Source organism: Microcebus murinus, chromosome 6 (assembly GCF_040939455.1).
Source record: "Microcebus murinus isolate Inina chromosome 6, M.murinus_Inina_mat1.0, whole genome shotgun sequence".
NCBI classification, from domain to species: domain Eukaryota; kingdom Metazoa; phylum Chordata; class Mammalia; order Primates; family Cheirogaleidae; genus Microcebus; species Microcebus murinus.
The window spans coordinates 3,020,498-3,030,677 of NC_134109.1; positions in this window are offsets into that span (position 1 = coordinate 3,020,498).

Here is a 10,180-nt window from a genome sequence, read left to right on the forward strand (position 1 = left end):
CGGGGGGGCAGCCTTGGCCTGAGTGCCTGAAAAAAGGGGAAAGAGAGAGGAGGAAGAAGGGAGAGGAGGAGAGGAAGGGTGGGAGGTGGCCTGAAGCCCGTCCTGGGCTACGCAGCAGTACTGGTGCCTGGTGCCCATCCTCAGGCCAGGGGGGTGACCTGGAGGGGGTCGAGGGAAGCACAGGCTGAGGGCGGGGCAGGCTGGCTTTGTCTGGGGCCTGGGCACAAGTCACCAGGGAGGGGCGCCCTGGCATCTGGACCAGGCTAATCTGGGCTGGGTCCTGCCTTGTCCTGGCCACAGGTCACACCCTCTCTGGTTTCAGGCTTCTATTCTGAAACTGGAATTGCTCTGGTTTCCAGGCTGTTTTTTCTTTAAAGAGCTGGAGCTGCCCGACCCACAGCCCCAGGAACTGCTTCCTCTGGGACAGAGGGGGAAAGGGCAGGGCTTTGGATCAGAAAGAGCTGGGCTGAGGGCTCCGGTGGCCCTGCGGGGAAGCCCACCCCTCTGTCTGTCTCTGTCCCTGGCACACTGTTTCCTCCTTGGAGTGCCGGGGAACGAGGCCTGGATGCAGCCTGGCGAACCCCAGCCCCGTCCCGCAGGACTGCCCAGCGGCCTCAGAGAGCACAGAGCCTGGGTTCTCCCAGAGCCAGCGGGCCACCATGACCCTCGGTCACACCTTCTCCCGAAGTGCGGATCCCGCTCGGCAAGCCCAGGTCATGGTGGCTGGTCTGCTTACACAGCCCTGTGTCCCCGGCCTGCAGCATTCTCGTCCTGACCACCCCCCTCGCACAGACGGGGCCGGCCGTATCCTGATACTGCTGGAGTGAGGCTGCGGCTGGAGAGCCGCCTGGGGAGGTCCAGAGGCCCAGTCAGCCCTGCAACTGGAACCCCACTTCCCAGCCAGCCCGCGGAGGTGCCCGGCGCGAGGGAAGCTGACTTGGAGGCCCTGGGGCCCAGGACGCTAGGACAAGGACTGCTGCTCAGGGAGGACGGGAGGGCAGCGGCTCTCCATGCAGAGCCCGGGCTGGCCGTGTGCACCTTGCACATTCGTCACATGCTCCTTGGGCCACAGGTGTCTCTGGACTTCAGGCAGATGTATTCCAGGTGACCGAGACCCACTCATTGTCTCTCAAGGAATCACGAGGTATGTCGGGGAAGGTGCTAGAGTCCCCACAATATGTGACCTGGAGACTTGACCTGTTTTATGTGATTGAAAAGTTATGCCAGGCCGGGCGAGGTGGCTCACACCTGTGATCCTAGCACTCTGGGAGGCCGAGGAGGGAGGATTGCTTGAGCTCAGGAGTTCGAGACCAGCCTGAGCAAGAGCGAGACCCCGTCTCTACTAAAAATAGAAAGAAATAAGCCAAACAACTAAAAATAGAAAAAAATTAGCTGGGCATGGTGGTGCATGCCTGTAGTTCCAGCTACTCAGGAGGCTGAGGCAGGAGGATCGCTTGAGCCCAGGAGTTTGAGGTTGCTGTGAAGTAGGCTGACACCATGGCACTCTAGCCCGGGCAACAGGGTGAGACTCTGTCTCAGAAAAAAAAAAAAAAAAAGAAAAAAGAAAGTTATGCTAGAAACTGGGTGATGGGAAGATATATATCTATGCTTCCCAGATTATTTCAGTTTGGGTGGATGAGCACTGAGAGAGAGGAGACAGTGGGGCTGTGGGGTCTGGGGCAGGGACACATCACGGAAAACTGAGATTCCACATTGAGGATTCTCCCCCCACATTTTATTTGAAAATATTCACATTTACAGAAGAGTCGGCAGACCTGTGCGGTGAACACCCACATGCCCCACCGCCAAGATTCTAACACCCCATTCTGCCCCACTAGCGTTAGCCCGTCTCTGCGCCCCTCTGTCCCTCGGTCCATGTTCTCTTAATGTGTTTCAAAGGACATCGCCAACATCAGTGCACTTAACCCACCAATGCTTCAGCGTTCATGGCATTAACGGAGCTCAGTATTTGTTTGTTTCAGGGAACATTTACATATGGTGAAATGCATGGGCATTAAGGGTACCATTGAAAGAGTTCTGTTTTACATTATATTTCCCTTTATTTCAGGGACTAAACAGTGTTGATTTTTTTATTTTTTAGTTAACAGAGTTTTGTTTTTTAAAGCAGTTGTAGGCTTACAGAAAAATCGAGCAGAAAGTACAAGGAGTTCCCGTGCACTTACTTCTCCACTTGGGCTCCCCGCCACGAACATCTCACGTTGGTCGGGCACATCTGCTGCCACCGATGGACCAAGATTCACACGATAACCAAAGTCCAGAGCCCACATCAGGGCTCACGCTTTGTGCTGTACATCGTATTGTGTGTTCTGTGAGGTTTGACACGCGCAGGTAAATGTGACAAGTTCCGAGAAACCTTTCGCCCGTGTGACTGAAACCCCTACCAAGAAATGGAACGTGCCCTTCCTTCGTAGAGTGATCTCACATCCCTTCCCAGCAATCCCCCCACTGTAGGCAACCACTGTTCTGGTTTTTGTTGTTGTTGTTGTTTTGTTGTTTTCATTTTTTGTTGTTTTTTTAGAGACAGGGTCTCACTCTGTCGCCCAGGCAGGAGTGCAGTGGCGCAATCATAGCTCACCGCAGCCCTGAAACTCCTTGGCTCAAGCAATTCTCCCACCCCAACTTCCTGAGTAGCTGGGACTACAAGTGCATGCCATGACGCCCAGCTAATTAAAAAAATATTTGGGGCCGGGCATGGTGACTCAGGCCTTTAATCCTATCACTCTGGGAGGCCGAGGCAGGAAGATCACTTGAGCTTAGGAGTTCAAGACTAGCCTGAGCAAAAGCAAGACCCAGTCCCTAGTAAAAATAGAAAAAATCAGATGGGTGTGGTAGCATACACCTGTAGTGCCAGTTCCTCAGGAGGCTGAGGCAGGAGGATGGCTTGAGCCCAGGAGTTTGAGGTTGCAGTAAGCTATGATGACGCCACTGCCCACTGTTGCCCGGGCAACAGAGTGAGACTCTGTCTCAAAAAAATAATAAATGGGCCAGGCGAGGTGGCTCACGCCTGTAATCCTAGCTCTCTGGGAGGCCGAGGCGGGCGGATTGCTCGAGGTCAGGAGTTCAAAACCAGCCTGAGCAAGAGCGAGACCGTGTCTCTACTATAAATACAAAGAAATTAATTGGCCAACTGATATATATAGAAAAAAAATTAGCCGGGCATGGTGGCACATGCCTGTAGTCCCAGCTACTCTGGAGGCTGAGGCAGTAGGATCGCTTGAGCCCAGGGGTTTGACGTTGCTGTGAGCTAGGCTGACGCCGCGGCACTCACTCTAGCCTGGACAACAAAGTGAGACTTTGTCTCAAAAAAAAAAATAATAAATAAATAAATAAATAATTGTTTGTAGCAACTTTGTTGCCTAGGGTGGTCTCGAACTTCTGGACCTAAGTGATCCTCCCGCCTCAGCCTCCCAAGTAGCTGGGACTACAGGTGTGTGCCACCACATTGTAGCTAATTTTTCTATTTTTTGTAGAGATAGGTCTTGCCATGTTGCTCAAGTTGATCTCAAAATCCTGGCCTCCAGCCTCTTGCCTCAGCCTCCCAAAGTGCAGGGGTGACAAGCCTGAGCCGCCGTGCCTGGGCTATTTTTATTTTTTAACTGTAGACTAGTTTTGCCTGTTCGAGCACTTTATATAAATGTAATCTTACAGTATCTACCTTGTCTGTCTGGCATCTTTTACTCATCTCATATTTTTGACATTCGTACAGTTGTCAAGTTTGTTTGCCATTCTCTTGTTGCTGGAAACCTAGGCTGCTTCCACTTTGGTTAATATGAATAAAGCTTATTTGAACTTTCTTAGCCTTTTGGGGAACATAGATTTTCATTTCTCTTGGGTAAATACCCAGCAATGGAATTACAGGTTATAGGGTAGGTATATGTTTAGTTTTATAAGAAACTTCCAGACCCTTTTGCTAAATAATGGGCCATTTTACACTCCCATGGGAAAGACATGAGCATTCCAGTTGGTCCACATCTTCACCAGGACCTGGTGGTGTCAGTCTTTTAAATCTGGGTCATTCTGGGGAATGTGTACTGTCTCTTTCCACTTTTAAGTTGCATTTCTCTCATGACTAAGATCTTTTCATGTACTTATTGAGCATTTATACTAATAGATCTATCTTTGCAAAATGTCTGTTCACCTCTTTTGTTTATTTTTTTATTGAGTTGTCTTTTTATTATTGAGTTTTAGGAGTCCTTTATATATCCTACATACCAGTCCTTTGACAGGGACAGGTTTTGTGACTATTTCCTCCTAGTTTATGGCTTGATTATTCATTGTTTCCCATTTTTATTGTGGTAAAATGCACATAAGATAAAATATACTATATTAACCATTTTAAGTGTATATTCAGTGTTATTGAATACATTTTTTTTAAGACAGAGTCTCACTTTGTTGCCCAGGCTAGAGTGAGTGCCGTGGCGTCAGCCTGGCTCACAGCAACCTAAACTCCTGGGCTCAAGCAATCCTTCTGCCTCAGCCTCCCAAATAGCTGGAACTACAGGCATGCGCCACCATGCCCGGCTAATTTTTTTCTCTATATATTAGTCGGCCAATTAATTTCTTTCTATTTATAGTAGAGACGGGCTCTGGCTCTTGCTCAGGCTGGTCTTGAACTCCTACGCTCAAGTGATCTTCCTGCCTCGGCCTCCCAGAGAGCTAGGATTACAGGCATGAGCTACCGCGCCCAGCCTGAATACATTTATAATGTTGTGCAACCATCACCTCTAGAACTCTTTTCATTTTGTAAAATGGAACTCTGACCCCATCAGATAATAAATGGCTTCTCGCCCCAGCCCCTGGCAACTCCCATCCTACTGTCCAGGTCTGTGGTGTGGACTACTCTATGTACCTCATATAAGTGGAGCCATATACATACTAAATTTTGATAAACATCTTCTGATGTTCAGTAGTTCTTAATTTTCAAGTTTTTCATTTATGGGCATTGTTATCTGTGTCCTGTCTAGGAAACCATTTCCTACTTCCATGTCATGGAGTTATTCTCTTATGTTTTCTTCTAGCAAATTTAAAGTTTTAGCTTTTACTTTTAGGTCTTGACCTTCTCAAATTATCATTTTTTAATATACAGTGTGAGGTAGGGGTCATGTTTTTGCTTGCTTTGCTTTGCTTTGCTTTTTAAATATGAACATCCAACAACATTTGATGAAAAAACTTGCCTTCCCCGCTGGATTGCTTTCATGCTTTTGTCAAAAAATCAAATGATGACATCAGTGCAGGTCTGCTTCTAAGCTCACTATTCTGGCCCTTTAACTGTCTATCCTCCGTGTGGGCACCATGTTGCCTTTACCAGTGGAGTTTAGTAGTTAAGGTTCAAAGTCAAGCAGTGGTAGTACTCCAGCTTGGTTCTTCTCTTATCAGATTAGTTTAGATAATCTGAGTCCTTTGTATTTCCATAAAAATTTAACAATCAGGGTGGGCGAGGTGGCTCATGCCTATAATCCTAGCACTCTGGGAGGCCGAGGCGGGCGGATTGCTCAAGGTCAGGAATTTGAAACCAGCCTGAGCAAGAGTGAGACCCCGTCTCTACTATAAATAGAAAGAAATTAATTGGCCAACTAATATATATAGAAAAAATTAGCCGGGCATGGTGGCACATGCCTGTAGTCCCAGCTACTGGGGAGGCTGAGGCAGGAGGATTGCTTGAGCCCAGGAGATTGAGGTTGCTGTGAGCTAAGCTGACGCCATGGCACTCACTCTAGCCTGGGCAACAAAGTGAGACTCTGTCTCAAAAAAAAAAAAAAAATGTTACAATCAGCTTATCAGTTTCTATGAGAAAGCTGAGCGGGACTGCAAATGGGATTGTTGCGTGTGCACGTCCACTGGAGGGGGGATGGCGTGGCAGTGCTGGGTCTTCTGACTCTGCCCTGGGATTTCACGTTCTCTGGCGCCCGGGTTCCCTGTCCTGTTTGCCCCACCCACGTCCATTCTCTGTCCTTCTCTGTTTGCGTTAGGCCCTGGGAGGCTGCACCCTGGGCTCTTTCGGGTTGGGCCCCTTCCTCCTCCCCTGTCACAGTGGCTGGCCTCGCTGTGACTGTAGTTCACCATGCAGCCCCTCTGTGGCCGGCCCCTGCTGCCCCCTTCCTCGTTGGCAGGTGGCTTCCTGACTGCCCCTCTGAGAGTAGTCCCTCCAGTGATGTCTCCCCATGAAAACCACCTGGCGTGGGTTCCGTTTCCTAGCAAGCTCCAGACCTAGGCTCAGGAGTGACATGCCACCATCTCCGCAGTGCCCTGCTGGATATGCAGGTCAGCTCCACAGGGGCAGGAGGCAACGGTTGGAGGGTGTGAAGAGCAGCAGGCGAGAGTCACTGGGCACCACCTGGGAGGCCACGCCAGCAGGAGGAGAAAGCTGACAAAGCCACAGTAAGCAGGTAAGAGTTTAGGGGAGCAGGAGACAATGCCAATGGTTCTCAGCGGCACCAAGAAGAGATCTGCTGGCACCTTCGTGTCTTGGTCCAGTTAGTGTTGCTGTAAAGGAGCACCAAGGCTCGGTAATTTATAAAGAAAGGGGCTTACTTGGCTCGTGCTCCTGCAGCGTGCAGGAGAAGCACGCACCTGCTCATGGGGAAGATGGGGAGCCAGGTGTGCAGAGACACACAGTGAGAGAGGAAGCAAGGGCAGTGCCAGGCTCTTTTTAACAGCCAGTTCTTGAGGGCACTCACGGAGCGAGAACTCACCCCGCACTGCGAGGGTGGCACCCAGCCGCTGGTGAGGGATCTGCCCAAGCACCTCCCGTTAGGCCCCTCTGCAACACTGGGGCCACGTCTCCACCTGAGGCTTGGAGGGGACACATAGCCAAGCTCCAGCAGCAAGGAGCCTTCAGCCTTCGTGCCGACAACAGCCAAGCTCCTCAGCTGCTGCCCAAGCTCCCCCTGCCCAGCCTCCTGACAGCTCTCCGGAGGTTTCTCCCGCTTCTGTGACCCTAGTCCTGCCTCAGACAAGTTGCTCCTGCTCAGGCTGGTCTCCAACTGCTGAGCTCAAGCCATCCTCCCGCCTCGACCTCCCAGGGTGCTAGGATAATAGGTATGAGCCACCACGCCCGGCCTCTTCCTTTTTAATGTGCGCCTGAATGACGCAGAACGTGCATTAGAAGAGCACACCCATTCCAAATGCCACCTGATAAGCCTTCACAAGGTGAGCACACCCTATAGCCACCACCTAGATCCAGAAACGGGACATTCCTGGCCCCCGGGATGCCATTGCACGTCCGGACCTCACCATCGGGCCTCCCGTGCCTGGCGGCTTTCTTGGCTCTGCCTCCCCAGCAGTGTGTGGTTGGGCCTCAGCCGGGCTCCCTTTGTAGGAGCAGAAATGGCTGCAGCAGTTCAGACACCACATCTTTTTTTTTGAGACAGAGTCTCACTGTGTTGCCCAGGCTAGAGTGCCGTGGCGTCAGCCTAGCTCACAGCAACCTCAAACTCCTGGGATCAAGAAATCCTCCTGCCTCAGCCTCCCGAGTAGCTGGGACTACAGGCATGTGCCACCATGCCCGGCTAATTTTTTATATATATTTTTAGTTGTCCAGCTAATTTCTTGCTATTTTTAGTAGAGACGGGGTCTCGCTCTTGCTCAGGCTGGTTTCGAACTCCTGACCTCGAGTGATCCTCCTGTCTTGGCCTCCCAGAGTGCTAGGATTATAGGCATGGGACACCTCGCCCGGCCCAGATGCCACATCTTTGTACCTTGCAGTCCACAAGGGGAGGGCTCGTCACCTCCCTGCCATCCATAAATGCCCCAGGCTTCCCTTGGATTCCACCTTCGTAGGTCACGGGCCCACACTGGACCCACCTCTGTGGCCAGGACACTTGGCGCCGCCTGGCGAGGGCCCATGTGGCCCCGCCTTGGGAGGGTGCAGCTGCAGGACAGGGACAGGAGGGAAGCGGGGGTGGGGGGGGGCAGCCTCCGCCCCAGCCCTGGATCCCCTGGCGGCCTCACCTTTTTCTCTGAGTCCACAAACCCTGTTCCTGGGAGCAGCACCCCCACCCCAGAGGCGGGGTGGTGTGCATGGGGAGCCTCCGACCCCCAGCTCTCCTGTCCTATTGGCAATCCTCCCTGGGGTGAGTCTTCCCCAGGGACCCGCCTTCCTGCCCCCGGCCGGCTTCCCCGTCCCTGTGAAGTGCCTCGGAGGTGCCCCTGCGGACGCTGCTCACGCCGGGCTCTCTCGCTCTTGGCAGATCGTGGGCCCATGTAATCCGGTGGATTCACAGTCAGGTTTGGGAGGAGAAGGTCACTCATCTCCACCTGACTCACCGCCGTGCCCGTCCACCTGCGACCGCACGCCTTGGACAACGCCCAGAAGAAAGGTGATCTGATCTGGGGGTGGGAGGTGGGGTCAGAGCACCCCCCAGCAGCCGCACACTTCCAGCCACTGCCTGTCACCTGTGCAGAGGGGACGTCCAGACCTGCAGAAACAGGAGGAAGGCAGAGCCGGCCCCGCCCTGCTCAGCTCTGCAGGAGACGCAGACGCTGAGCGAGGGATGCGCTGCAGACACTGCGGCCGGCTTGGCTTAGGGCCTGCTGAGAAGATCCCGGGGGAGCCTGCCTGGCCGGCTGGGATGTCTGTTGCTTGCAGCCCCTATGGTTCCCCCGTCTGCACAGAACCTCAGTGGGCACAGACGTGTTGGCACAGAGCACCTCACACCAGCCAGGACAGGGAGCACCGTCCCATTTTACAGATGGAGAAACCGAGAGGGGAAACTGGCAGCGAGGCCTCGGCTCAGGTCCCATTTCTGGGCCCCCGTCCCCTGGGCCCATGGCCCACCCTGCCGCTGTAGGAAATGGGACAAAAGCTTTTACCCTGCCCCAGCTCTGCAGCCTGGCTCCGCCCAGAGGCTGTTAACGGCCGGGCCGCTGGCGACTTCCAGCTATCGATGCACTCTAGAAGCTGCTGACACGCAGGCTCTGTCCAGCCCAGACGTAAATCTCCTTTCTCCTTTCCCTCTGGCTGCACATCGACCCCATCTGGTCCCCAGGGGCTGCCGAGTGCCACCTGCTGCTCTGTCCTCCTTAGCTCTAATTGGGCAAATTAGTGCACGTCTCCTGCGGCTGCCGGCACAGATCAGCAAAACAGGACAACAGCAGTTCCTAGAACGGACAGAAACTTCCTCTCCGGTTCGGGAGGCCAGAAGTCTGGAGTCAGGGTCCTTCTCCCCGGTGTCTGCGGCCCCACACGCTCCCAACGCTCCCGCCCGGCAGACGCTCCGGCCACCGGCCAGCCGCCAGGAGCTTCCAGACCACCAAAGACTGCCTGGAGCCACAGTAAAAAGCCAAAAGGAAGCAGGTGGGAGTAACTCTGCTTTTACGTGCATAGAGAGAGTTTGTTTCTTCAGCAAATTTTATCAAAATTATTAACATGTTTTAACTTGTGGGAAAACGTACACAACATTCACAATTTAACCACTTGCGGGTGCATTTCAGGGATGTCTCGTACCTTGCGCTGCTGGTGCTGCCGTGGCCATGGACCCCCCCCCCCAGTCCTGCAAAACTGGAGCTGTCCGCACGGAACACTCCCATTTGCCCTCCCCCCGGCCTGGCACCGCCGTGCCCGTCTGTCTGAGTTTGCCTGTCCAGGGGCCTCCCAGGGCTGGACCTCACGGCCCTGTACTTGTCCTTTTGAGACTGGCTTATGCCACCCAGCACAATGTTCTCAAGGTTCCTCCATGTCGCAGCCTGCGTCAGGATTCCCTTCCTTTTTAATATGTTGTGCTGAACCCAACATGCCAAAATAGTGTCATCGGTATAGGAAATCAGACGCGAGCTGGCTCACATTGCACTTCCCCCATGAGGTCTTCAGAGCTTGCAGTGGAGTTGACTTCCCGGCTTAGACATCGCCAAGGCCCTCAGCGCACACGGCCGTGGCCGCAGCGTGGACCACAGCGTCCGGCTCACCAGTATGAACTAAAATAACGTCTTATGGCTCCCCTACTGGCTGACTCAATGGACCACCCCCTCCTGGCCAAGGGGATATCCTAAAACTAAATTGCCTGCTGCAAGGAGGGAAGTCAGACATGCCTTATCATGTCCCCTCCCTTCCTGGGGACATCCTCTGTAACCCGTTAGCAGGCCTAAGGGTATGCACGGCACACCTGCAGGTCCTCAGTTTACACAGTAAGTGCATGTCCAGTGGCTCATCCCTCTGACTAAC